This window comes from Nerophis lumbriciformis, linkage group LG09 (assembly GCF_033978685.3).
Source record: "Nerophis lumbriciformis linkage group LG09, RoL_Nlum_v2.1, whole genome shotgun sequence".
NCBI lineage: Eukaryota > Metazoa > Chordata > Actinopteri > Syngnathiformes > Syngnathidae > Nerophis > Nerophis lumbriciformis.
Genome location: NC_084556.2, coordinates 46,916,274 through 46,942,580, shown reverse-complemented (window position 1 = coordinate 46,942,580; position 26,307 = coordinate 46,916,274). Strand labels below are relative to the sequence as shown.

General features: G+C 41.1%; 1 protein-coding gene and 13 non-coding genes across 16 annotated transcripts in view; all 14 read left to right on the top strand.

Annotated features, from left to right (window-relative positions):
- mcama (melanoma cell adhesion molecule a) overlaps positions 1 to 26,307 on the top strand; it is a 109,760-nt gene that overhangs the window by 26,333 nt on the left and 57,120 nt on the right. The window lies entirely within an intron of this gene.
- On the top strand, positions 22,643 to 22,714 carry trnaw-cca (transfer RNA tryptophan (anticodon CCA)). Its single transcript has one exon. It is a non-coding gene; the product is annotated as a tRNA-Trp (tRNA).
- trnaw-cca (transfer RNA tryptophan (anticodon CCA)) lies at positions 22,815 to 22,886 on the top strand. The gene has a single exon. It is a non-coding gene; the product is annotated as a tRNA-Trp (tRNA).
- On the top strand, positions 23,163 to 23,234 carry trnaw-cca (transfer RNA tryptophan (anticodon CCA)). Its single transcript has one exon. It is a non-coding gene; the product is annotated as a tRNA-Trp (tRNA).
- trnaw-cca (transfer RNA tryptophan (anticodon CCA)) lies at positions 23,339 to 23,410 on the top strand. The gene has a single exon. It is a non-coding gene; the product is annotated as a tRNA-Trp (tRNA).
- trnaw-cca (transfer RNA tryptophan (anticodon CCA)) lies at positions 23,511 to 23,582 on the top strand. Its single transcript has one exon. It is a non-coding gene; the product is annotated as a tRNA-Trp (tRNA).
- Positions 23,691 to 23,762, top strand: trnaw-cca (transfer RNA tryptophan (anticodon CCA)). Its single transcript has one exon. It is a non-coding gene; the product is annotated as a tRNA-Trp (tRNA).
- trnaw-cca (transfer RNA tryptophan (anticodon CCA)) lies at positions 24,038 to 24,109 on the top strand. Its single transcript has one exon. It is a non-coding gene; the product is annotated as a tRNA-Trp (tRNA).
- On the top strand, positions 24,213 to 24,284 carry trnaw-cca (transfer RNA tryptophan (anticodon CCA)). The gene has a single exon. It is a non-coding gene; the product is annotated as a tRNA-Trp (tRNA).
- trnaw-cca (transfer RNA tryptophan (anticodon CCA)) lies at positions 24,385 to 24,456 on the top strand. Its single transcript has one exon. It is a non-coding gene; the product is annotated as a tRNA-Trp (tRNA).
- On the top strand, positions 24,574 to 24,645 carry trnaw-cca (transfer RNA tryptophan (anticodon CCA)). The gene has a single exon. It is a non-coding gene; the product is annotated as a tRNA-Trp (tRNA).
- On the top strand, positions 25,222 to 25,293 carry trnaw-cca (transfer RNA tryptophan (anticodon CCA)). The gene has a single exon. It is a non-coding gene; the product is annotated as a tRNA-Trp (tRNA).
- Positions 25,555 to 25,626, top strand: trnaw-cca (transfer RNA tryptophan (anticodon CCA)). The gene has a single exon. It is a non-coding gene; the product is annotated as a tRNA-Trp (tRNA).
- Positions 25,729 to 25,800, top strand: trnaw-cca (transfer RNA tryptophan (anticodon CCA)). The gene has a single exon. It is a non-coding gene; the product is annotated as a tRNA-Trp (tRNA).

Here is a 26,307-nt window from a genome sequence, read left to right as displayed (position 1 = left end):
CTAATGGGCAAAATTATCGGAATTGACCTGCTGTGTGAACAGAGCCTTTGACGTAGACGTAGACAAACTTTATTGATCCACAAGGGAAACCTAAAAACATCAAAAGTTTCATGTAACTGAAGGTGTGTTTTTCTTGAAAATGTTCTTGAAAATGTTCTTGAAAACCTTCCGTGGCACAGTTGGGAGAGTGGCCGTGCCAGAAACCTGAGGGTTCCTGGTTCAATCCCAACCTTCTACCAACCTTGTCACGTCCGTTGTGTCCTTGAGCAAGACACTTCACCCTTGCTCCTGATGGGTGGTGGTTAGGGCCTTGCATGGCAGCTCCCGCCATCAGTGTGTGAATGTGTGTGTGAATGGGTGAATGTGGAAATAGTGTCAAAGCGCTTTGAGTACCTTGAAGGTAGAAAAGCGCTATACAAGTATAACCCACTTGAATCTAAAACATTCAAAAGGGCTGTTTGCAAGCTTGCAACTTGCTCAAAGTTAAATTTTTCAAACCAAAAATTAGAACAAGAACACCACTGGCTAGCTTACGTTACCATTAGTGGTTTGATAGAACTGATTTATTTTTAAAAATGTAAATATTTGTCACAATTAAAAGTTGAACTTTGTGAAAGTTTGGCGCCGGCCGAATGAAATGTTGGCTTTCAATTGATTGATTCGATTTTTAATTGCATTGCCACGGCGCGTGCCCACCCGCAGGAGAGATCTGCGCGTACGAAAGGATGAAAAATGAATGCAATGGCCGCCATGCGATGTTTTAACAGGTGAACGGGACCGTAATCAAGGAATACAAAAGATTAGAGTAGATATTTTTGGTCATACATTTGTCATTATTTCAATCAGACAGTGACGATACAGCAAACTCAAAATATGACAATTAGCAATGTAAGCATTATGGACTTTGTGCATTAGCAGACAGTCAAAAGTCTTTCATCTTCCTTTTTCCTAATCTGATCTATTCAAAAAAATATTTCAGAACGAGGAAGGATTGGCCACTTATCTCTCAACTCTACTTGGACAAAAGTGGCCATCTGTACATGACGGCCCCTCATATTTAGAGTGCCCATCTGTGGGACACATGGCACCGTCTTGGGCCGCCATCCAATTGTTGGCATCAGTCCCATCGGTGTCAGACTTGACAGACAGAGAGACAAAAAGCACCCTGCAGTATTCCCTTCATTAAAAGTTCCTCCCTTCACTCTGCAAACAGAGCTTAACCAGCAGCTGCGCACATCTGACGCTTCAGCCCATCGCAACGAGGCGCTGCTCACATTGCACTGAAACGGGACACCACAATAGTTTGGGGACCTTCGCACCTTTTTCTGAGCTGTGTCCCCTTGTCTCTAATGCCCCCCCCCTTCCAACACTACCACAGGCTTTTCAGCTTTTTGGAAGCTGGCAATGTTTACTTAGGTGGTGGTCAACAACAGCAGCACAGAAAATTTAATTATTCAATCAATGTAGAATGGAGTGAGAAAACACCAAAATAGGGCTGGAAAATGTTGGCAAACATCTAAATCAGGATTAATTGAACTCTCTACTTCAATTTATTGCGATCTGAACTCTGTTTATTCCATAAATATTTGTATACCGGTAATTTTGTAACTGAAAAGAACATGCACAGATTAACAATTAGGGGACATTTATTGAAACAATGCGATTGAAAACAAATCAGGTACAATGAAAATGTCTTGCAAAAAACCCCTCAAAAAATACTTTCTTTAAAGGGGAACATTATCACAATTTCAGAAGGGTTAAAACCATTAAAAATCAGTTCCCAGCGGCTTATTTTATTTTTCGAAGTTTTTTTCAAAATTTTACCCATCACGCAATATCCCTAAAAAAAGCTTCAAAGTGCCTGATTTTAACCATCGTTATATACACCCGTCCATTTTCCTGTGACGTCACACAGTGATGCCAATACAAACAAACATGGCGGATAGAACAGCAAGATATAGCGACATTAGCTCGGATTCAGACTCGGATTTCAGCGGCTTAAGCGATTCCATAGATGTATTGAAACGGATGGTTGTAGTGTGGAGGCAGGTAGCGAAAACGAAATTGAAGAAGAAACTGAAGCTATTGAGCCATATCGGTTTGAACCGTATGCAAGCGAAACCGACGAAAACGACACGACAGCCAGCGACACGGGAGAAAGCGAGGACGAATTCGGCGATCGCCTTCTAACCAACGATTGGTATGTGTTTGTTTGGCATTAAAGGAAACTAACAACTATGAACTAGGTTTACAGCATATGAAATACATTTGGCAACTACATGCACTTTGAGAGTGCAGACAGCCCATTTCAGGGCTTTTTAAGCTAAATTATTGGTAAACACAGTTTATGTATAATAGTTTACGTAAAACCGCGAGTAATGAATAAAGTTTTCATCAATTAATATATTCTGTAGACATACCCTCATCCGCTCTCTTTTCCTGAAAGCTGATCTGTCCAGTTTTGGAGTTGATGTCAGCATCTGCTTTGAGTGTCGCAGGATATCCACACATTCTTGCCATCTCTGTCGTAGCATAGCTTTCGTCGGTAAAGTGTGCGGAACAAACGACTTGACCATTTCGTCGGCTTTCCCCACAGCCTCGTATTTTGAACAAATTTCGTCCAATTTCTTGCCATTTTCGCATCTTTGGGCCACTGGTGCAACTTGAATCCGTCCCTGTTCGTGTTGTTACACACTCCGACAACACACCGACGAAAGTGAGAAAATGGCGGATTGCTTCCCGATGTGACATCACGTTGTGACGTCATCGCTCCGAGAGCGAATAATAGAAAGGCGTTTAATTCGCCAAAATTCACCCATTTAGAGTTGGGAAATCGGTTAAAAAAGTATATGGTCTTTTTTCTGCAACATCAAGGTATATATTGACGCTTACATAGGTCTGGTGATAATGTTCCCCTTTAAAAAGGAGAAAACAAAAAACTAGACCTGGGTCGACAACAAATTTTGCTAAACGATGTATTGACCTACAAATTACTGCTGAGAAATTATACTATTGTCAACATTACCCAAATTACCCACTGATGTAATGATGATAATACATGATAAAAATGCAAGTATACACTTTCAATCAATCAATCAATCAATCAAAGTTTATTTATATAGCCCTTAATCACAAGTGTCTCAAAGGGCTGCACAAGCCACAACGACATTCTCGGCTCAGATCTCACATCAGGGCAAGAAAAAACTCAAACCACTGGGATACAATGAGAAACCTTGGAGGGGACAGCAGATGTGGGCACTCCCACCCCCTGGGCGACTGGTGTAATGGACGTCGAGTGGATCTAGTTAATAGTGTGAGAGTCCAGTCCATAGTGGGGCCAGCTGGGGATCATCTTGAGTGGAGACAAGTCAGCAGCGCAGAGACCTCCCCAACTCATGCACAGATGAGTGGTCCACCCTGCGTCCCGACTTTGAACAGCATCTGTGGTCACCTCGGGGGGCAGAGCAGAAAAGAGACGGCAGATCAACTGGTCTAAAAGGGGGGTCTATTTAAAGGCTAGCGTATACAAATGAGTTTTAAGATGGGACTTAAATGCTTCTACTGAGGTAGCATCTCTAATTGTTACCAGGAGGGCATTCCAGAGTACTGGAGCCCGAATAGAAAATGCTCTATAGCCCGCAGACTGTTTTTTGGCTCTGGGAATCACTAATAAGCCGGAGTTCTTAGAACGTAGATTTCTTGCCGGGACATATGGTACAATACAATCAGCAAGATAGAATGGAGCTAGACCGTTTAGTATTTTATACGTAAGTAGTAAAACCTTAAAGTCACATCTTAAGGGAACAGGAAGCCATTGCAGGTGAGCCAGTATAGGCGTAATATGATCAAACTTTCTTGTCCTTGTTAAAAGTCTAGTAGCCGCATTTTGTACCAACTGTAATCTTTTAATGCTAGACATAGGGAGGCCCGAAATTCAATAAACTTGTATTTATGTAGTTGTATTTGAAATGTAAACTTGTCTACCGCCAGGATTATTAAAACAAACAAATAACAATAATGAAATATACTCTGTTAGCAGATGCTTTCGTTTGCACTGACCTTGTTCACCTAACGCCTCAGGAAGTGTGGACTGTCAGTACAAAGACTCTGCATTTTCATGTGCCCGTTTTTTACCATATGGGAATACTGAGTCGGGTGGTTGCGTCTCGAGTTTGTCGTATTGGATTTTTTGGTTGGCAGCATTCTCGAGCAAACTGGCTCCTCAATGTTGATAGGCTCACCTTATTAGCTCACCTTGTTTCAAATGTTTCCCACACGGGTGCGGTGGTATTTGGTTTTGCGGTAATTTTTTTCTACATATTTCTACTATCTCTACTGTGTTGGTGGCGGGCTAACTTGTTGCACTATGTGCACGCTACTGGAGCAACCCCGCCTCTCCGCACACAGACACTTAGGGGTAATGAATCACCCCCTTTCTTTCATTCCGCTCTGGCACAAATGCGCAGAGCTGCTGAAACCGATGAAAAGAGTAAATGCTCTTGAAGCCCGTAAACACGGCAGTTATCGAGACTGGCAGAGTTATGGAATTCATTTTCATTCATCGTTCAATTAATTGACTCACCGAATTTGACTTGTTTTTTAATTTGCACAACGGGTGTTAAAAGTTGTTTGGATTGCTACATATACAAATATATGTAGCAATATATGTGTACTACATTCTTTACGTAGTACACATACTCATTGACTAGCAGTACTCATGTTTGCCCAATTGTTTGAATTTGTGTTTAGTGGAATATCTTTAAAGTTCAAATCAAAAGATTTTACTTTTGGAGACATCCCGGGAGCCAGATTGGAAATGCCTGTGGGCCGTAGTTCGGACACCACTGAGCTAACCCATTACTACGTCCACCCCTAATTCTTACCTCCATTAGATCTGCGGCTAGTCGAGTTATGTTTTGGTTGTTGATTGTTGACATGTTTGTCACTACTTGTCCCATTTCAACAAAACCTAGCTTGGTTTGGTTGACTACTTACGAATCAAAATTGTGGTTGATAGCAGACGGACAAACGAATACAGTATATGCAAACTTTTCGGTGGTAGTCTGCACTCTGCTGGATGCTATTGTTGGAGTTAGTTTGTTATTGAAAATAACTTTTTAAAAAACCCCAACAACTTTGGTTTTGTTTGCACCAAATGTTCATGTAAATATGAGGTTGTCACTTGTCTGCACTCCAGTCTTTCTCTTCTTAACTCTCCTCTGCTACTGTTTATTATTGTCATATACCGTATTTTCCGCACCATAAGGTGCCCTGGGTTATAAGCCGCGCCTTCAATGAACGGCATATTTCAAAACTTTGTCCACCTATAAGACGCCCCGTGTTATAAGCCGCATCTAACTGCGCTAAAGGAATGTCAAAAAAACAGTCAGATAGGTCAGTCAAACTTTAATAATATATTAAAAACCAGCGTGATGTGGGCGCGCACGGAGTCGTATATCAACATGGACGGAGCTGCGTGAAAAAAGCCACCCGGCCTCTTCGCGTAAACTTACCTTAACCACTCGCTCATCTTTTCTTCATCCATCCCTTCGAGTTAGCTTTTATGATGACGCCGGCTGGAAAGGTCTCTTTTGGCAAGGTCTTCCTTTTGAATATCACCATGGGTGGAAGTTTCTGGCCATTTGCATGGCAAGCTAGAACCACAGTGAAGGATGACTTCTCATTCCCTGTGGTGCGAATATTCACCGTACGTGCTCCGTGTGCGGATGGAGAGATTGCGTCTTTTCATGAACCGGATCCCTGTCGCTTAGTAGGAGCCATTTTGTGGTCTTTACAGATGTAAACACACAAAGGAAATGAAACGTAATATCCGCGCGCTTCTTCTTCTTCTACGCGGGCGGGTGGTTGCTTACAGTAGAAGAAGAAGCGCTTCCTGTTCTATGGGGGCGGGTGCTTACCTTGGCGGTTGCTTGCGTAGAAGAAGAAGCACTTCCTCTTCTACGGGGAAAAAAGATGGCGGCTGTTTACCGTAGTTGCGAGACCGAAACTTTATGAAAATGAATCTTAATATCAATCCATATATAAAGCGCACCGGGTTATAAGGCGCACTGTCAGCTTTTGAGAAAATTTGTGGTTTTTAGGCGCGCCTTATAGTGCGGAAAATACGGTAAATTAAAATTCCCCTTAATTCCTACTTGTTTCAAGCCAACAAACAATTCTGTTAAACTGCACTGCAGGAAAGGTCTAGCAACAAGGAGGAGTCTTGTGAGCACAAAAGCCATCAATGGTGATTTCTGCACAGTTAAGCTTTCTGTAAAATAAGCTGAGATGAACTCCTGTCACTCCTGCTGGCTGGGAGAAAAAAAACATTCCCTCTTCTTAAGTCCTTAGGGCTTGAGGTGTGTGAAATGTGACCTTAGCTGCATTATGTCATCGTTTCACTATCTTGGAAGTCAGCTCTCTTGTAATGGATATGAGGCATGTTTCTTCTCTGGACAAAGGCAGATGCCACTGAATCGTCTCCACTTTATTTGCTCCCGGCATCCCCTTAGACCCCATCATTGTCCAGAGGAATTCCAAGTCGTCTGATACCTTTTGTCCTTGGGGTTAGTGTCGAACAACGAAAAGTGACCGGCGTCACATGTAGCGCTTGTAAAAAAAAAAAAATGTTGTGTGGTATTCAGCTTTACCGTTATTCGGTTGCAGAAGTACATACTGAGTAAATGTTGGCTTAGGTTAAAAGGAAATAGGAAGTACAACATTTTATGTGCAGAAAGCACAGATGATTCCAGTCAGAACTTGCTTGTATATTTAATTGACTCGGGTTGTATTGTTTGCGCAAACTCCCTTATTGACAATCCAGTATTGATTTGTTAGTCTAAAGCTAAAGAAGACTTAAGATACTTTGCTCAGTACTTTTCAAAGTGTGGCACACTGTGTCATGTTCTGGATGGCTCTTATCAATTTGAAAATGGAATAACAAATTGCAACCAACACACAACTGTCATCATTTCTGTTTCCTTCTTGTCTCCTCATTATCCCAAATAGTAGTCTGTGCATCCCCAGTCAGAAAGCTTGTGAACTTAGTTTCATTTTCACATGTACTGATTAGGGCTGCACAATTATTATTTTTTAAATCCCAGTTTTATTTTTGAAAACTCGATTTTCCATTATTAGTTAGATTTTTTGGTCAAATCAAATGAAATAGGTTAATGAAAAATGCTAAAGAAGTGTTATACATACATTTAAAGTCAAATATTTGTGTCTTTGTTCATTATTTGAACTTGTTCTCATTACATTATGCTTTTTGCTCAATTTTTCTGTTTTTGATGGGTTTCTTTGTTTATTGCCACAATGTGCGACGAGTCCATAAAACATTTGTGTTCCACAAATGGCCTCCAGCCCACACTTTGAACATCACTGGCTTACATATTTTACCAGGGTGGAAAGTGTTGCCAAATGACAATGGAGTATGTCTACCCCAGGGCAGCTGTGGCTACAAATGTAGCTTACCACCACCTAGGTGTGAATGTAGGTGAATGAATAATGGGTTCTCACTTCTCTGTGATCGCTTTGAGTATCAAGTTGATAGAATCGCGCTATATAAATATAATCCATCATTATTATATTTTTTTAATATTATTAAGCTGTGTCTTCAAGTTCCTAGCACGTATGGAAGTGATAAAGGTTGTACTGTTTCTGGTGATTTTTTTGTGTGTTGGTACTTGTAGAGTAACTAACTACATTACCTAAAAGTCTTAGCAGTAGAGCGTAACCAGCTAGAAGTATAGCGATACCAGTGAAGATACAAGCAAGTACGAGTATCCTGCAAAATTGCGTTATTGAAACAAGCAACCAACATACCATTCTGCACGGTTTGCACGCACTTGTATGTACGCGCTTGTATGCACGCTCTGTGGCTGTGGAATTTGATCTCTTCTCCCGCTGTGAATACCTTGTCTTTCATAACGCTTGTATTTAATTAGCGAATAAATGCACTACGCAAAAACACATTCCTTTAATTTTTAATGCAAGCCTATACTTGCCAAATGCAGCGTCTAAGTAGGATTGGGCAATATGGCTTAAATCTGTATCACAATGTAGGTGTTTTTATCTGTCGATATCGATAATTATTGATATGTTTACAGTCTATTGAAAATTAAGACCAGGAGAAAATGTATTTGATGTAAACATTTTTATTTTTTATTTTAAATGTAATTGTAATTGTATTTGACATTGTTTATTGGGTTAGGCGCAATAAGTGTTCGAAAGGGTCTTCAGCCTAGACCCTTTCGGTCTGCAACATTTTCAATTTATGAATGTACAACTGTTTGTTTATGTAAAACTGTTTGTTTATTTTGTTGACCACTGACCGAAGAAATAATAAACTAAATTAATTTTCCTGTGATTATGATCCTTCAGCTATTAAGGCGGAAAGGAAAGGAAATGTCAACACAAGCATGATAAACACTCAAACAATCAATGCAAACACAATTCTAAAATCACCATTAAAACACTTAACAATAACCTCTTAAAATGAAGGTTCAAAATTTAAGAATACGTAAGAAATGCCTAAAAAAGTGTAACAAAATAGTGCAAAGTGTGAAAACAGAGAAACCTGAGGACTATTTTCTGCAGGTTTAGTGAGCGCGGTTACGGTGGTGTGATACTACCGGCCTTGGTGATGACGAGACCACAATGGTCTGAATACGGTCCATTTGAGAAAATCCCAAAAAACTGCCATAATGTCAAGGTGACTTTTCTTGTTTAATCGACAATTCCTTTGCTCTCTGCCGGACTCATTTTTACTGTCTCTTCTCACTCCAAGCAAATAATCAACTGCGAGACAACAAGATGGCGTAACCAAACTTGAAAGTCGATACTATTACCTGATAAGTTGTTAACGTGTCTCTCCGACTGATCAGTGATCACTTTCTGCGTTGCTCAGTTACCAGAGAGCGAGTGCCTTTGTTAATGCAACCAACCTTGCTTCGCAAATTCTGGTTTCTTCTGACATAAATCTAAATAGAATATATTGCAATTTATATTGATATCGTTTTGTCACCTGGACTTACTTAAAATTTTTTACCACATACCCTTTTTGCTGAGTCTCATTCTGAGGTGTGCCGTGAAGTAGATTCACGATACATCTGTCACACTTCTATTATAACTTGCTTATAAGCAAGAGCGAACCTGGAAGCGCCTGAACAATATTTTAAAGGGGTCCTTTGGTCCTGATATGCTAAACCAACTTATCTTACTTGTCGGTACTTTTTTTTAATGTACCGTATTTTTCGGACTATAAGGCGCACTTAAAATCCTTTCATTTTCTCAAAAATCGACAGTGCGCCTTATAACCCGGTGCGCCCTATGTACGGAATAATTCTGGTTGTGTTTAGCGACCTCGAGGCAGTTTTATTTGGTACATGGTGTAATGATAAGTGTGACCAGGAGATGGTAGTCACACATAAGGGATACGTGTAGACTGCAATATGACGCCAGTAAACAACACCAAAACTTTAAATGTTCCTTTGAAACACACGGCACTCAAAAATCTGTCAAAATGTTTTAGTATGACTTTGAAGCAGCACCGCTTGATGGATTGTCGGCCCATTACGGCAACCGTAGTCAGAGATACAAGTATTACTATGGTGTGTGTATAAGGACCGCAAAATGGCACCCATTAGCAGACATATTATTTGGCGTTTTGTTTCCCAATATTATGCAAAACCAACTTTTTTTTTACCTATTTGTTCCTGCTGATGTGTATTTGAGATCTGCATAAGTACTGAAAATTTGTCCGTGCCGATTCCGTAGTCGATAAGCTTCTTCTTTTTCACTATCTTCTTGTTATGGGACATTCACCCTCTGCTGTTGCCATTTCTAATATAAAGTAGCGTAAAGTTCTAACTTATATCTCGCTATGGAAGCGCTAAAGACTACTAGTGTAGTGGGTTTACATAATTCACCCTTGGAACTTTAGTTATTAGAGAGTTCTCCGGTCGGACGTTTTTTCACGGGACACATTTCCGGCATTGTTTCACTACTGAGCCCCCCCGGATGAGAAGATGCTGCTCCGTTGTTGATTTAAGTAAAGTCTGAATGTCATTAAAACAATTAGCTCCATCTTTTGACACTTCTTTAGCTCCCGTCCTTGCACGCTACACCGCTACAACAAAGATGACGGGGAGAAGACGCTGCCGAAGGTGAGCCTCGTAAATAAGACCGCCCACAAAACGGCGCATGCTGAAGCGACTGTCAGAAAGCGACTCGAAGATGATCTGTAAAACATCATCTATGCAACAAAAAAATCATAATATGACCCTTTTAATGCGCCTTATAATCCGGTGCGCCTTTTGTATGAAAAAAGACCTGAACAGACCCGCTCATCGGCAGTGTGCCTTATATTTAGGGGCGGCATGGCGTAGTGGGTAGAGCAACCGTGCCAGAAACCTGAGGGTTGCAAGTTCACTCCCCGGCTCTTGCCATCCAAAAATCGCTGCCGTTGTGTCATTGGGCGGGACACTTCACCCTTTTCCACCGGTGCCACTCACAACGGTGAATTGAATGATGAATGATAGGTGGTGGTCGGAGGGGCCGTTGGTAAGCTACTTTCATAGCCACAGCTGCCCTGGGGTAGACTGACGGAAGCATAGCTGCAATTTGCGCCAACGTCAGTCTACCCCAGGGCAGCTGTGGCTATGAAAGTAGCTTACCACCACCAGGTGTGAATGATTGATGGGTTCTACATGTAAAGCGACTTTGGGTACTTAGAAAAGCGCTATATAAATCCCAGTTATTATTATAATCCGGTGCGCCCTATGGTCCAAAAAATACGGTATTTAGGTCCCAAAAATATAAAATCAAACCATGTAGGCATGGCAAAGGTCTTGCTTTTTTCCAAACTTGCTCCTAACGAGCCATTTGGAATGTGTAAAACTGGCAGGTTAAAAACAATGAAAAATATGTATTACTCAGGATTGGATGAGATGAAAAAAAATATGTAATACATCTGTTTATTTTTAATATTAGTGCTGTCGTGCTCCTTTGGAATGTAAACAATTGGCAGCACTGTTATTTGTTTCAGTAAAAGTAGAGTAGCCAACACCCCCCCACAATCCTGGGCATCTGTTGTCAAATAAAGAATGACGTGAGCTGCAGCGCGGACTTTGAAGTCAGAAAGAAATCTCATGTGCGCGACGCCTACATGTGCGCATGAATATTCATGCTAACCTCCAGGCTAAGCAACATGTCTGCCTCTTGTGCTAATGAGCGGTGCCATGCCATGAATGCTGGCTGGCTGGCTGGTGTTTTTATTTCCCCACGATGAATCTCATCATTACTGTAAAATGTACAGCCATTTGTTGGTTGAAAACGTTAATTGGCCTCTGTCCGACCCAGAATTCCTCGAAATAATTTCATAGCTGTGCAAATAATAGGAAAGGCTGTTTATTAAGACTGTGTGGGTCATGTGTCAGTGCATCTCCAAATGTTTCACTAAGCCTACAGGTGCAAAAGATTTATGTTACATATCATGTTTCATGCGGGGGACTCTCCCCTTCAGCTAATTCATTCTTTTTGGTCCCTTTCACTCTTTGGTTCAGTCAGTATTTTCAGGGCATTTGTTTGGCAGATTCCCCCAGAGGTCTAATCTCTTTAAGTGTTTCTCTGGAGAACAGATAAAAAACTCTCAGCGGCAACTGTTGATTTACAGTATCTGCATACTGGCTGTTCTTGAAACATTCTTACATATTAGTGCTGTAAATCATTGTTGTTGTAGTACTTTCACACATCTAGCACAAAGGATGTATTCAGTTATCATCATCCGTTGCCTTCCAGAAGTCAGGTGTATGTACATGTGCAGTATGTGATACAGAAGTAAATGTCCTTGTGGTCTTAGTTTCTCAGAGTTCGGAGTGGTTAGCACTTCAGCCTCACGGTCTGGAGGTCCATGTATTGATCTTTTTTGCAACATCTCTGTGGCGTTGCCATTATCTCGCCGTTCTTTGCGTGGCTTTTCTCCTGGTAGACTAATTAGGCTTCCTCCAATAAACACATTCCAAGAACATGCATGTTAAAGTTATAATTGTCCGTAAGTGTGAATGCTTGTTTGTCTAGATCAGGGGTGTTCACACTTTTTCTGCAGGCGAGCTACTTTTCAATTGATCAAGTCGTGGGGATCTACTTCATTCATATATATAATTTATATTTACTTATTTATTAAATATATGTTTTTGTTAACAAGTTAAAGGTGTTTAATGATAATGCAAGCATGTTTAACACATATAGTTAATATTGTTAATACATTAAAGGTGTTTAATGATAATACAAGTATGTTTAATACATATAGTTAATATTGTTAACAAGTTAAAGGTGTTTAAAGATAATGCAAGCATGTTTAACACATATAGTTAATATTGTTAACAAGTTAAAGGTGGTTAAAGATAATACAAGCATGTTTAAAACATATAGATTCCTTTCTTTCATGAAGACAAGAATATAAGTTGGTGTATTACCTGATTGTGATGACTTGCATTGATTGGAATCAGACAGTGGTGATGATAACGTCCGCATTTTCGAATGGAGGAGAAAAAAAGTCCTCCTTTCTGTCCAATACCACATGAAAGTGGTTGTTTTTTGGCATCTTATTTGTCCAGCTTCCGTACGCTTTTGTATACACCTTACAAGAAATACATTGTCGGCAAACTCCGTAGCTTGCTAGCTTGTGCACGCCAGCTTTCTGAGACTCTTATTTTGGTAGCGCAGGCAGGATGAAGCAGAGCTTTTATTGTTCAACTGTGCAGTCGGTCTTTGGAGTTTTGACGACAGGTACGGCGCCAGAGTCTGTTGAAATAAAGTGTTTCTCGCCTTCCAGTCGGTCATTTTAATGAGCTGGCAGCAGCCAGCGTCATCTCAGAAGACCCTCGGGTGCCGTGAATGTAAATCAAGTGACGAAAGTGACGTCATAGTGAAGATTTATGATCGCTCATTTTTAGGACTATTTTTTTAATGCCTGGCTGGTGATCGACTGACACACCCTCCGAGATCGACCGGTAGATCGCGATCGACGTAATGAGCACCCCTGGTCTAGATGTATCCTGTGATTGACTACCGACCAGTCCAGGGTGTAACCCTCCTGCTCGAGTAGTGCCGATTAGTTAAATTTACAACATTTCCTATAAAAACTTTTTTTTTAAAGGGGAACATTATCACAATTTCAGAAGGGTTAAAACCATTAAAAATCAGTTCCCAGTGGCTTATTTTATTTTTCGAAGTTTTTTTCAAAATTTTACTCATCACGCAATATCCCTAAAAAAAGCTTCAAAGTGCCTGATTTTAACCATCGTTATATACACACCCGTCCATTTTCCTGTGACGTCACACAGTGATGCCAATACAAACAAACATGGCGGATAGAACAGCAAGGTATAGCGACATTAGCTCGGATTCAGACTCGGATTTCAGCGGCTTAAGCGATTCAACAGATTACGCATGTATTGAAACGGATGGTTGTAGTGTGGAGGCAGGTAGCGAAAACAAAATTGAAGAAGAAACTGAAGCTATTGTGAGCCATATCGGTTTTGAACCGTATGCAAGCGAAAACGACGAAAACGACACGACAGCCAGCGACACGGGAGAAAGCGAGGACGAATTCGGCGATCGCCTTCTAACCAACGATTGGTATGTGTTTGTTTGGCATTAAAGGAAACTAACAACTATGAACTAGGTTTACAGCATATGAAATACATTTGGCAACAACATGCACTTTGAGAGTGCAGACAGCCCAGTTTTCATCAATTAATATATTCTGTAGACATACCCTCATCCGCTCTCTTTTCCTGAAAGCTGATCTGTCCAGTCCAGTTGGAAATGCATCTGCTTTGAGTGTCGCGGGATATCCACACATTCTTGCCATCTCTGTCGTAGCATAGCTTTCGTTGGTAAAGTGTGCGGAACAACATCCAATTTCTTGCCACTTTCGCATCTTTGGGCCACTGGTGCAACTTGAATCTGTCCCTGTTCGTGTTATTACACCCTCCGACAACACACCGACGAGGCATGATGTCTCCAAGGTACGGAAAACAGTCGAAAAAACGGAAAATAACAGAGCTGATTTGACTTGTTGTGTTTGAGAAAATGGCGGATTGCTTCCCGATGTGACGTCACAACGAGAGCGAATAATAGAAAAGCGTTTAATTCTCCAAAATTCACCCATTTAGAGTTCGAAAATCGGTTAAAAAAATATGTGGTCTTTTTTCTGCAACATCAAGGTATATATTGACGCTTACATAGGTCTGGTGATAATGTTCCCCTTTAAAATCCAAACTAATTGGAGGTTGACCGGCTTTGAGAGTCTTGAGGTGGAACAAAATAGCAGTCTTTGTTCTGCGATAAGTATCGGACTCTCAAGGGTGATTGACAGTCCCATGATTTATACACCACAGAGGACTTCTCAGGTAATTTAGCGCCTGCTGGACATCACCGCTGTCTGTAGAAAATGCTCTTGATGAAGGTGAACAATACCTCCCATCCATCCATGAATCAAAGAATAAAACTAAAATTGTAAGATTTTGTAATGTTTGATTAGCTGCTGCTCACACTAAGAAAGAAAAGTGGAAATTCACAGCCTTCAGTGATCAGGCAACCATAACAACGCATGTGTTTAAGTTACAGCATATGCCATCTAATATACATCCATCCATCCATTTTCTACCGCTTATTCCCTTCGGGGTCGCGGGGGGTGCTGGAGCCTATGTCAGCTACAATCGGGCGGAAGGCAGGGTACACCCTGGACAAGTCGCCACCTCATCACAGGGCCAACACAGATAGACAGACAACATTCACACACTAGGGCCAATTTAGTGTTGCCAATCAACCTATCCCCAGGTGCATGTCTTTGGAGGTGGGAGGAAGCCGGAGTATCCGGAGGGAACCCGCGCAGGACATGCAAACTCCATACAGAAAGATCCCGAGCGCGGGATCGAACCCAGGACCTTCGTATTGTGAGGCAGTCGCACTAACCCCTCACCGTGCTGCCTCTAATATACATTCATATTGATATAACAGAAGCAATCTCCGGCAATAAGTTGAATGTCAAAGTTGACCAACTTCTTGGTTTGTGGCCACACCCTTTTACTATCCAGCTAAGAGTTATGATTAATAATCTAGAATTAACTTTCACCAACTCAGAGGCGATGCAGCAGCTCACCGGTTCAATATGTCAGTACAGCAGCATACGCTAGTTAGCTCTCTGTGATCGCAATGCCACTAAAAATTATTTGTCCGCGTTAGCGATTATCATAACAATATTGCTATTACTTGGTTAATGTTCAAGTCACTAAAGTATTGGCGGTTTTTGTTAGTTTTTTTAGAGGGCTTTATGGGCGGAATAGTGGACTCCCTTTAACTGCATTGTTAGCCACTTCGTATACTTGCCGTATTTTACGATTTAGAATGTATAAAAAAATTTAAACAGATGTGTTTTTGTCTTACATAGGAGTTGTGAATGATAGGCACAATTCTAAATAAAACGCGCAGTTGCCCTTTAAAACTGGCAGGTTAAAAACAACATTAAAAATGGTGATATAAATCAAGATTGATTTGTGTCACCACTTGATTTGATTTGAATCCTTCCATCTACCACTGTAAAACATTATATAAACATGACTGTGTGTGTACTGTGTGTTTTTTTGTTTTTTTAAACCGTGGCTTAAAAATAAAAGCAAAACTGCTGACAATGACTGAACCTGACTCTGACGCTGCAAGGCCCCCTAAAGAGCAGGAGGACTCTGACACCATGGGCTTCCTCGGCCTCCAGCCAAGTTGGCATCTGCTGCCCAGCGGAAGCCCGGAACACTGATATCGACAGGGTTTAAAAACACACTGTTGCTTGTTAATGGGCGACATTACGCAGGCGCTCATTCGTGCCACATAACAAGCTGTTTTGTTTTCAAGTTGTCTTGCTGTAGGCTTATTTGTGTGGGCAGCCCTGCAATATTTGCTTCAAGGAACTTTGTGCAGCTTCAGTGGTTTTGACTTCTACTCCAGTATACAAGGTTTATCCATAGGATACCATTCTCCCTGACTGCTCCTTCAAAGTTCTCATTGTATGCTCTATCTTGTGAAGTTTCCAACTTCCAGCTTTCTACAACCTTTGGAGCTGCAAAGCGTATAATGCAGAAGCAATTTGCTTGGCTACAAAACACAGCCCTGTGTGTGAAATTGGTGAACTGTCTCTTTAATATGAGCCTGTCACGCTGTCCGTAGTAAGGAAACCTTTCCGAACTTTCATCTTTTCTTTTTAAAGTGACAAAAGTTAACTTCCTCTATGTTTTGAGGCTTAGCCTTTTAAACTGGCTAACCTTGGATTTCCGCTTGATGCGTAACGGCTGCTGAACGCCTTCGCTGTGAAACATATCCGTGGTTCGCCGTCCGTCGATACCCACCAGCGGCGTCTGTGATGCGCACTGCACTGACTTGCCTTGACTCGTGAAAAAGACAGCAGCTTTGCTTTTTAGAGAGTTGTCGAAAGCAACAACACCTCTGGCCAGCTATGCACACACATTCAACTACCATTAATCACTCCCACCCACGTGTCAGGTCAGAATTCACACAGGCCCCCAAAGTAGCTGTCCCAGGCAATCCCTGTAACATGATTCTTTGATTATGGATCTCCAAAATAGGCATCTCCTCATCCATTGTGTCAACAGGGTGAAATAACGTCTGAATAATTTTGACCAGTTTACTTCAGGTCTTTTCCCCAGCCATTTGATCCACCTTAAACAGAAAGTTTATATACAGTCGTGGTCAAAAGTTTACATACACTTGTAAAGAACATAATGTCACCTCCAAATCTTGATTACCTCCAAATTCTTCAGGACAACCTAAAATCATCAGCCCGGAGGTTGGGTCTTGGGCGCAGTTGGGTGTTCCAACAGGACAATGACCCCAAACAAAAAGTGGTAAAGGGATGGCTAAATCAGGCTGGAATTAAGGTTTTGGTCCTGACTTAAATGTGTGGACAATGCTGGAGAAACAAGTCCATGTCAGAAAAGTCAGAAAAGCAACAAATTTAGTTGAACTGCACCAATTTTGTCAAGAGGAGTGGTCGAAAATTCAACCAGAAGCTTGTGGATGGCTACCAAAAGCGCCTTATTGCAGTGAAACTTGCCAAGGGACATGTAACCAAATATTAACATTGCTGTATGTATACTTTTGACCTAGCAGATTTGCTCACATTTTCAGTAGATCCATAATAAATTCATAAAAGAAGTAAACTTCATGAATGACCAACAAGTATGTGCTCCAATCACTCTATCACAAAAAAATAAGAGTTGTAGAAATTATTGGAAACTTAAGACAGCCATGACATTATGCTCTTTTTATCTTTTTACATTATGTAAACTTTTGACCACGACTGTATATATACACAGTGTTGGGTTAGTTACTGAAAACCAGTAACTAGTTACAGTTACTAGTTACTTTATTTAAAAAGTAACTCAGTTACTAACTCAGTTACTTACAACAAAAAGTAATGCGTTACTGTGAAAAGTACCGTATTTTTCGGACTATAAGTCGCAGTTTTCTTCATAGTTTGGCCGGGCTCAAGTGCGACTTATATATGTTTTTTTCCTTTTTTATTATGCATTTTCGGCAGGTGCGACTTATACTCCGACTTGTACTCCGAAAAATACGGTAACTATTTAGTTACTTCTCCTTTTCTTTTAAGGCTCCCATTAATGCCCTTTTAGCCTTCATTTCAGTTATTGCACTGGAAAATAATACAATCTGTTGATCAACTTGACATGCATTTGCATCACTGAACTCAGAAAGCGATGTGGTCTACATACAACACACAAAGACAAAGATATGTTTCAAAGGGCCAATTTATTTCAGGCCAGAACAAATTGACAAAACTATTTTAAATAGCTGCAACATAATGGCACTTTAACTTTAACTTTAAGTAGATAGGATCTTTGATCCAAGACACAACTTACATTTAACTAAAATGTTATTTTCTTTGTGCTCGACAAAAGAAAAGTATTGAGAATGTCTCCATGTTAAGAAACTCGACTTCTGGCTTCACCATGATGTCTTGTTAGTTGTTATGAGAGTAGCGTATGTGTGTGTGTGTGGCCCTTTAAGATATGACAGCACGTGAGGTGAGTGACGTCAGTGAGTGAGTGGGCGAGAGAGGTGAGGGAACGGCGACAGTGAGTGCGTGCAGGTGCTCTAGCTTGGTGGATGGCTGCATCCAATAAAGTCACAAAGTTGCAACAAACCGCCGGCCTCGTCATTCACCCTCAGCTGTAAAGACCCACTTCCGGGTAAAGTGAAGGTTGTTAGCCCCGAAGTACATAGGCCCTGGAGGAATGTCTCCCCTGTGCCCCTCAACTACGGTCAACTCCAGCATACTTTTTGCCTCTGAGGAGCTTGCGCCGTCCCCATATTTCCTTAGCAGCACACCTGGCTAATGCTAACGCTAACAAGAGCGAAACGTTTGTTCCAAAGAAAAGAAAAGTGTTGTCAGTACTTTGGTTTTGCGGCAACAGGCGTGGAACAAGTGACCGCAAAGTACCACAACAAACTTATTACAGCATCTGAAATTTGCGGGGAATATAACTCTTTTCCGGAAAAGACCGCAACAACAAACAAACTACGGGCTAAAAATCACCTTACTATGGGGGTATCATTTACATCGGGGGAATCATTTACATCAGGTATGTATGATGCGAAAGAAGCACAATCACTAAAGCAGTTGCCTTTTGTAATCACAAGATGTGTGACTGAAAAATGCTGTGTTTAATTTATCCATTTGCTGAAACAAACTGTAGTCCTCTCAATGTTTTACTTGTTTTTTTTTATTTGTAGGCCTGGGTAATATGGCCTAAAAATAAAATCCCCGTGCTATGTGCTAGGAGCAGAGGTGGGTAGAGTAGCCAGAAATTGTACTCAAGTAAGAGTACTGTTACTTTAGAGATTTATTACTCAAGTAAAAGTAAGGAGTAGTCACCCAAATATTTACTTGAGTAAAAGTAAAAAGTATGTTGTGAAAAAACTACTCAAGTACTGAGTAACTGATGAGTAACATACACACACACACACACATATATATATATATATATATACATACATATACATTGATATATACAGTATATAATTTATATGTATTTATTTTGCTGTTTTTGTTTACATGTTAAAGGTGTTTTAATGAATATACATGCATGTTTAACACATATAGATTCCTTTCTTTCATGAAGACAAGAATATAAGTTGGTGTATTACCTGATTCCGATGACTTGCGTTGATTGTAATCAGACAGTAGTGCTGATAAAGTCCACGTTTTCAAATGGAGGAGAAGAAAAGTTCCTCCTTTCTGTCTAATACCACATGAAAGTGGTGGATTTTTCGCATCTTATTTGTCCAGCTTCCATATTCGTTTTTATACACTTTACAAGAAATACATTGGCGGCAAACTCCGTAGCTTGCTAGCTTGTTTGCGCTGGCTTTCGGAGACTCTTGTTTTGAAAGCGCAGGCGCGATGGAGCGGCACTTTTATTGTGAAGACAGGAACTGTGCAGTCAGTCTTTAGGCTTTTGACGGGATGTACGGTTGAAATAAAAATAGTATTTTTTTCCTTCACACTTTTGATTGATTGACTGAAACTTTTATTAGTAGATTGCACAGTACAGTACATATTCCGTACAATTGACCACTAAATGGTAACACCCCAATAAGTTTTTCAACTTGTTTAAGTCAGGTCATGTGACCACCTGGCTCTGTTTGATTGGACCAACGTCACCAGTGACTGCATCTGATTGGTGGAACGAAGTGAAACGTCACCAGTAAGGCAGGCACTTTGAAGGTCTGTCTGACAGACCAAAACAAACAAAGCGTGCATTAACAGATCGATAAAAATTAGTAGCGAGTAGCGAGCTGAATGTAGATAAAAGTAGCGGAGTAAAAGTAGCGTTCCTTCTCTATAAATATACTTAAGTAAAAGTAAAAGTATGTTGCATTAAAACTACTCTTAGAAGTACAATTTATCCCAAAAGTTACTCAAGTAGATGTAACGGAGTAAATGTAGCGCGTTACTACCCACCTCTGGCTAGGAGTAGCACATAGTGTATGCAGTGTCATTTCAATATATTATTTTTTGAGCAAATAAAAGAAAAAACTTGAATACCGTATTTTCCGCACTATAAGGCGCACCGGATTATTAGCCGCACCTTCTATGAATTACATATTTCATAATTTTGTCCACCAATAAGCCGCCCCGGACTAAAAGCCGCGCCTACGCTGCGCTAAAGTGAATGTCAAAAAAACGCTGCGCTAAAGTGAATGTCAAAAAAACAGTCAGATAGTTCAGTCAAACTTTAATAATATATTGAAAACCAGCGTTCTAACAACTCTGTCCCAAAATGTACGCAAATGTGCAATCACAAACATAGTAAAATTCAAAATGGTGTAGAGCAATAAATAGCAACATAATGTTGCTCGAACGTTAATGTCACAACACACAAAATAAACATAGCGCTCACCTTCTGAAGTTATTCTTCATTCGTAAATCCTTCGAATTCTTCGTCTTCGGTGTCCGAATTGAAAAGTTGCGGAAGCGTGGGATCCAAAAATGGCCGGCTCCGCCTCGTAGAAGTCATCGGATTCAGTGTCGCTGTTGTTGTGCAGCAGTTCTGTGAATCCTGCCTTCCGGAAAGCTCGGACCACAGTTGTGACCGAAACTATCTGCCCAGGCATTTACGATCCACTGGCAGATGTTGGCGTATGTCGACCGGCGCTATCTGCCCGTCTTAGTGAAGGTGTGTTCGCCTTCGGAGCTGTGTGAAAAAAGCCACCCGGCCTCTTCGCGTAAACTTCCCTTAACCACTCGCTCATCTTTTCTTCATCCATCCATCCCTTCGAGTTAGCTTTTATGATGACGCCGGCTGGAAAGGTCTCTTTTGGATGGGTGGAAGTTAGCATGGCAAGCTAGAACCACAGTGAAGGATGACTCCTCATTCTCTGTGGTGCGAATATTCACCGTACGTGCTCCCGTTCCACAGTGCAGTTCACAGGAATATCAGTTGCTGTGAAATACGGTAGTAATCCGTGTGCGGATGGAGAGATTGCGTCTTTTTATGAACCGGATCCTTGTCCTTTGTAGGAGCCATTTTGTGGTCTTTACAGATGTAAACAGGAAATGAAACGTACGGTGATATCCGCGCGTTTTTTCTTCTTCTTCCGGGGGCGGGTGAAGCGCTTCCTGTTCTATGGGGGCGGGTGAAGCGCTTCCTGTTCTATGGGGGCGGGTGCTTTCCTTGGCGGTTGCTTGCGTAGAAGAAGAAGCGCTTCCTGTTCTACCGGGAAAAAAGATGGCGGCTGTTTACCGAAGTTGCGAGACCGAAACTTTATGAAAATGAATCGTAATAAAGCGCACCGGGTTATTAGGCGCACTGTCAGCTTTTGAGAAAAATTGTGGTTTTTAGGTGCGCCTTATAGTGCGGAAAATACGGTAATATGTTTTTTTTCTTCTTTGAACAGCACATCCTTTATGTTCAATGTAAATACTGTATCTTAGTTGTTTAGACAGTAATGGGTTTGTACAAGTTTAGATTGGGGTATGATTGTTCTTAATGGGGAAAGACGTTAATGTCTCGTGTTTTCTTGTTAGTATTTAAGCTGGCCAGAAAGATAACGCAACGCAGCGTGTGGTTCGATCATTTTAAATGGATACGGTAATACTGAACAGCGGTAGAAAATGGATGGATGGGTGGTAATACCGAACATCAGAAATTTTACAGCGGTTATCATTATTACGATTTGTGCGAAACGTATGCTCATGGCGATATCAAAGCTGGCAAAGTTTAATTTATCATTCGATTAATTGACTTATCGAATATCGGCCCAGGTCTACCGGATGTTTTATTTTGTGCATAACTTGCTGTATTGATCTACTGTGCTGAAACTGACACTATACACAGTGGCTAGAATTGAAACACGTTAAGCAGTCGTTACTCAGTCAGTGGATAGCCTGGGTAATCAATGCTCATCCAATTGATAAAGTTTGACAATATTCGGAATGCTTTTAAGCTTAATCGTGGCTTTATTAGTCCAACATGGTTCTGTGTACTAACAAATAAACCAGCAATTGTCTTTGCAGTAGACACCAAAGTCTGAGGAAAATGTCAGAAGTTGGGAATTCAACACTACAGAGTATGAGATAGACAGCTTGAGAAAGTGCTGTAATTAAATAAGATCAGTTCAGCTCTCACACTCAGCGTTTCATTGAAGATAAAACGCTGCTCTAATTTGCTTAAACAGGCCTGACGGGAGCACGAGGGACAAATGTCAAAAGCCTGTTTACTGACTTTAATACAATCAGACTTAATTACCTTCCGTGTGTAGCGTGCACTGTCTCGCTGCTCGCTACGTCCGCCTCCTGGATTCGCCGGGTGATTCCCGAGGTCGTCTTAGCTCACAGATCAAGGCGGCCGCGCCACATCTTTGAACTTGACATTTCAAAAAGGAGAGGATAAAGAGACGCTAACATATCAAATCCTACCCCCTGCTCCCCTGGCCCTCATATTGGACGCTGTTAAAAGATCAACGGTCTAATCAGAGAACGGAGGACTTTCACAGAGTCTGGCTGTTGGCTCTGGTAGACTAAAAATTCTGCTGCTTGTTGGACTCTGTGGCGCAACGGTAGCGCGTCTGACTCCAGATCAGAAGGTTGCGTGTTCAAATCACGTCAGGGTCAATTTTTTTTTTAAAGTTTCTTGAAGCTCATTTTGTGTTTGTTTGCCGTGCTATTGTCATGTAGTAATGTAAAAAAAACATGAAAACTCTGGTCTCTGGTAGACTCTGTGGCGCAACGGTAGCGCGTCTGACTCCAGATCAGAAGGTTGTGTGTTCAAATCACGTCAGGGTCAATATAAAAAAAAAAAAAAAGTTTCTTGAAGCTCATTTTGTGTTTGTTTGCCGTGCTATTGTCATGTAGTAATGTAAAAAAACATGAAAACCCTGCTCTCTGGTAGACTCTGTGGCGCAACGGTAGCACGTCTGACTCCAGATCAGAAGGTTGCGTTTTCAAATCACGTCAGGGTTAATTTTTTTCTTTAAAATTTCTCAAAGCTAATCTTGTGTCTGTTCATCGTGCTATTGTCATGTATAATGTAAAAAAACCATGAAAATTCTGCTCTCTGGAAGACTCTGTGGCGCAACGGTAGCGCGTCTGACTCCAGATCAGAAGGTTGCGTGTTCAAATCACGTCGGGGTCAATTTAAAAAAAAAAAAAGTTTCTTGAAGCTCATTTTGTGTTTGTTTGCCGTGCTATTGTCATGTAGTAATGTAAAAAAAACCATGAGAACCCTGCTCTCTGGTAGACTCTGTGGCGCAACGGTAGCGCGTCTGACTCCAGATCAGAAGGTTGCGTGTTCAAATCACGTCAGGGTCAATTTTTTTTTTAAAGTTTCTTGAAGCTCATTTTGTGTTTGTTTGCCGTGCTATTGTCATGTAGTGATGTAAAAAAACCATATAAACTCTGCGTTCTGGTAGACTCTGTGGCGCAACGGTAGCGCGTCTGACTCCAGATCAGAAGGTTGCGTTTTCAAATCACGTCAGGGTTAATTTTTTTCTTTAAAATTTCTCAAAGCTAATCTTGTGTCTGTTCATCGTGCTATTGTCATGTATAATGTAAAAAAACCATGAAAATTCTGCAATTCTGCTCTCTGGAAGACTCTGTGGCGCAACGGTAGCGCGTCTGACTCCAGATCAGAAGGTTGCGTGTTCAAATCACGTCGGGGTCAATTTAAAAAAAAAAAAGTTTCTTGAAGCTCATTTTGTGTTTGTTTGCCGTGCTATTGTCATGTAGTAATGTAAAAAAAACCATGAAAACCCTGCTCTCTGGTAGACTCTGTGGCGCAACGGTAGCACGTCTGACTCCAGATCAGAAGGTTGCGTTTTCAAATCACGTCAGGGTTAATTTTTTTCTTTAAAATTTCTCAAAGCTAATCTTGTGTCTGTTCATCGTGCTATTGTCATGTATAATGTAAAAAAACCATGAAAATTCTGCTCTCTGGAAGACTCTGTGGCGCAAAGGTAGCGCGTCTGACTCCAGATCAGAAGGTTGCGTGTTCAAATCACGTCGGGGTCAATTTAAAAAAAAAAAAAGTTTCTTGAAGCTCATTTTGTGTTTGTTTGCCGTGCTATTGTCATGTAGTAATGTAAAAAAAACATAAAAACTCTGCATTCTGGTAGACTCTGTGGTGCAACGGTAGCACGTCTGACTCCAGATCAGAAGGTTGCGTTTTCAAATCACGTCAGGGTTAATTTTTTTCTTTAAAATTTCTCAAAGCTAATCTTGTGTCTGTTCATCGTGCTATTGTCATGTATAATGTAAAAAAACCATGAAAATTCTGCTCTCTGGTAGACTCTGTGGTGCAACGGTAGTGCGTCTGACTCCAGATCAGAAGGTTGCGTGTTCAAATCACGTCAGGGTCAATTTTTTTTTTAAAGTTTCTTGAAGCTCATTTTGTGTTTGTTTGCCATGCTATTGTCATGTAGTGATGTAAAAAATCCATGAAAACTCTGTGGTCTGGTAGACTTTATGATTTGGTAGACTCTGTGGCGCAATGGTAGCGTGTCTGACTCCACATCAGAAGGTTGCATGTTCAAATCATGTCAGGGTCAATTCTTTCTTTAAAGTTTCTTAAAGGTCATTTTGAGTGCGCTCTCCATGCTATTGTCATGTAGTGATGTAAAAAACCCATGAAAACACTGCTCTCTGGTAGACTCTGTGGCGCAACAGTAGCGCGTCTGACTCCAGATCACGTCGGGGTAAATTTTTTTCTTTAATGTTTCTTAAAGCTCATTTTGTGTCTGTACTTCATGCTGTTGTCATGTAGTGATGTAAAAACCCATGAAAACACAGCTCTCTGGTAGACTCTGTGGCGCAACGGTAGCGCGTCTGACTCCAGATCAGAAGGATGTTTGTTCAAATCACGTCAGTGTCAATTGTTTCTTAAAGCTCATTTTTTTGTGCGCTCTCCATGCTAGCTTCTTGTAGCGATGTAAAAAACCCATGAAAACTCTGCCTGCTGGAAGATTCTGTGGCGCAACGGTAGCGCGTCTGACTCCAGATCAGAAGGTTAGGTGTTCAAAGCACGTCAGTGTCAATTGTTTCTTAAAGCCCATTTTTTGTGCGCTCTCCATGCTAGTGTCTTGTAGTGATGTAAAAAAAACCCATGAAAACTCTGCCCACTGGTAGACTCTGTGGCGCAATGGTAGCGTGTCTGACTCCAGATCAGAAGGTTGCGTGTTCAAATCATGTCAGGGTCAATTCTTTCTTTAAAGTTTCTTAAAGCTCATTTTGAGTGCGCTCTCCATGCTAGTGTCTTGTAGCGATGTAAAAAACCCATGAAAACTGTGCTTGCTGGTAGATTCTGTGGCGCAACGGTAGCGCACCTGACTCCAGATCAGAAGTTTGTGTGTTCAAAGCACATCAGTGTCAATTGTTTCTTAAAGCTCATTTTGAGTGCGCTCTCCATGCTAGTATCTTGTATTGATGTAAAAACCAATGAAAACTCTGACCCACTGGTAGACTCTGTGGCGCAACGGTAGCGTGTCTGACTCCAGATCAGAAGGTTGCGTGTTCAAATCACGTCAGGGTCAATTTTTTTCTTTAAAGTTTTTTAAAGCTCATCTTGTGTCCGTTTGCCATGCTATTGTCATGCAGTGATGTAAAAAAATCCATGGAGACTCTGTGGTCTGGTAGACTCTGTGGCGCAACGGTAGCGCGTCTGACTCCAGATCAGAAGGTTGCGTGTTCAAATCACGTCAGGGTCAATTTTTTCTTGAATGTTTCTTAAAGCTCATCTTGTGTCTGATCTTCGTGCTATTGTCATGTAGTGATGTAAAAAACTCTGATCTCTGGTAGACTCTGTGGCTCAACGGTAGCACACTCCAGAACAGTTTCTCACAAAGATGCCCCACAAAAGTTCTTGCATTTCTAAAGTTCCCTTTGTTATTCTTTCACTTTGTTGTCAAGTTTGTTGTAATAGACATACACAAGAAATAATAAATAAACAAGTTGCCCTTGCATACTTTGTAATGGCGGTCGTGTTTTAAAAAATACATTTAAGGAACGCCCCCAACTGTGTTAAACCAATCATCGTTCGACAGGACAACTTGCCCCCGTAAAGGTTCCTGGTCGCTTGGAAAAGTCCTACCGAGCTTGGAGGAACTCTGAAAGTTTCCTAAATAACTATAGCTACTCGAGTAATTTTGGGTGGAAACACAGGGGGTACTATATTTACCCGGGTAAGTGGGAAAGTTCCTGAAAAAGTTCCCACA